Raw genomic sequence first — 2,500 nt, 5'->3', positions numbered from 1 at the left:
AACTTCTCATCTAGTCGAGGTGCTTTGCGATAGCGAAGAGGAATAATATTGACGATTTTCGTAGTATTTGTGTTGTTGGGAAAGAAAAAGGTAGATTCACGTGGGTGGTAGATTGCAAGACGATTGGTAGAGCGAAAAGAACAAAAGAACCATAACCTCCGTAAGACGAAAACTCCATAAGAAACTTAGAAAAAGCCTAACGGAGAGACATTTGGCTTGATATGAAAATAGCTACAAAAAGTTGGAACAAGAGGAGTCAGGATTAGGGTTAGGGCTAGGGTTAGGGTTAGGGTTAGAATAACGGCATTATATTGATAAATTCAAAACCGTTAGGGTTCAAACTCTAAGGGAGCTGGAAAAAGAAGGAAATGTATAGAAGAAAACAATCAGCAGGGAGCTAAGAATTTCAGCTATCTTTTAACAGACCTATTTAACCTTAGCTACTCTAAGCTAAGTTAAACAATGTTTCGTTTCTAAGAATGAGACAGTGTTTAGTTAGTTTTGAGTGAGGTAATGCTGGGTAGATGTTGTGGCTGTACAATTATGCATCCCTGTGATGTAACAAAAGGAAGCTCATCTTAGCAGCAAGTTTCAACCAATCAATGAGTAAGTCGTATTCGTTTGTCTTTTGAGAGAGCTTTTTAAATGCAAACACCTCCTTTTGTTTTTTGTTTTGTTTTGCAATGATGATGTTATTTTCTGATTGATTTCGAAGACTGTTTCCTTGGAAGACCTTTTGAATTTGCATTTTTTTCTCCGTCGTCTGCTGCTGCTGCTGCTGCTGCTGCTGCTGCTGCTGCTGCTGCTGCTGCTGCTGCTGCTGCTGACAATGATGGTGATGGTGATGCTGCAAGTTGTTTGGACTAACAGCTTCGTGTTGTCTAAATGATGTGACCTTTTTAATGTGACTTAGGCTCTTTTTTAAATATGATATAGCGTTAGGGTTAGGGTTAGGGTTAGGCTTGCGTTTAAAGTGGCTTACGACCTTTGCAATGTGCAAAATTTTAAAAATGTGATTTGTTGTATTTCTAAAGTTGCTCTACTTCACAATGTGAATTTGAATCCATTTAAACGTTTTTTGTTTCTTTAAATCAAATAAGCTTTTGGTTTTGTTTCGCAGACAACTCTTAATCGATTTTCATCTTAGAAATGAAGTTTTTGTTTCTAAAAGCGAACTAGCTTCTTTCTAAAGCAACACTTTTGAAAGTGAGCTAGCTGTTTTCTGATGCGAATAATCTTTTTAAAAGACTTTGTTCCAGTGAGCTGGACATCTCTGGTGAGACTTTTAAACTGGCTTTAAACCCTTTTAAAATGGTTTGCAGTTGGTTTTACATTCTAAAGCGACTTAGCCTTTTGTTTTGGTTTTGGTGAGCAGAGAACTCTTAACCGACTTGATGTTCTTTTTACAAATGAAGTTATCTTTTTTAAAAGTGACCTAGCTTTTTCTTAAGCAGCTTTGCATTTTTTTGAGAGTGATGTAAACTTTTTATTTATTTGGAAATAGCAAAAGTGAAATAGCACTTTTCAAACATGAATAGTCTTTTTAAAAGACTTTGATCATGCAGTGAGTGAGTGAGTGAGTGAGTGAGTGAGTGAGTGAGTGAGTGAGTGAGTGAGTGAGAGTGAGTGAGTGAGTGAGTGAGTGAGCTAGACATTTAAGAGACTTTTAAAGTGACTTAAGCCCTTTTAAAGTGATATGAAGCTTCTTGAATGTGACTTATTATATATTTTAAAGCGACTTAATGTGTTTCTTTAAATGTGAGTTAAAATTGTTGGTTAAGTCACATCTACCATTCTTAAAATGAAAACTTGTATTTCTTTTTTAAAGAGACCTTTTGCTTCTTAATTAAAGACTTCTTTTTTTTCTAAAAGGGACTGCAATTTTTGAAAGTGACCGAGCCTTTGAAAAAAATAAAAAGTAGGCATTTTTCACTGTGCATCTTTTTAAAATGGATTCAGCGTCTTCTGTAATGAAAACTTCTGTCTTGAAAACAAACAAATGTTTTTGAAATTCATTTTGTAGTGTGGTTTGGAATTTCTGAAATAGATGTGTAGTATTTTTTAAATAGCAGTGAAGTATTTTGTAAAGTCTTCTTTTAATAAGTGGTTTACACTTTTTAAACGTTTTTGAAAATGAATTTGCTTTTTTAAATGATTTTTGCATTTATGTTCAAGAGACAGAGGGTTTTATTTTTTTTTAAGGATACTAGATTTTCCTAGGATACTGGGTATTTTCTTAGGCAGGTGGGTATTTCTTTAACCATTTCATGCGCTGGGTTGTTGTATAACAACAAATCAAGCTAAGCTTCCCCAATTCAAATGGTGCATTCTAACCGATTGAAAACAATATTGTTTTATAAATGAGAGTTGAAAAAGGCTGTAGAAAAAGTCTAATTTAACATTTCATAGTACCACTGTCATTTTGTAGATGTTTTTTTATGAGTTATGTTAGTTACAGAAAAATAATTGGTGCATGAAAGAGTTAAGCGGTTGGGTGTTT

The sequence above is a fragment of the Hydra viridissima genome, unplaced genomic scaffold (genome assembly GCF_058129835.1).
Source record: "Hydra viridissima isolate aposymbiotic clone 2 unplaced genomic scaffold, HvirCarnegie_v1 scaffold_14, whole genome shotgun sequence".
In the NCBI taxonomy this organism is placed as follows: Eukaryota; Metazoa; Cnidaria; class Hydrozoa; order Anthoathecata; family Hydridae; genus Hydra; species Hydra viridissima.
This window is presented reverse-complemented; position numbering follows the sequence as displayed.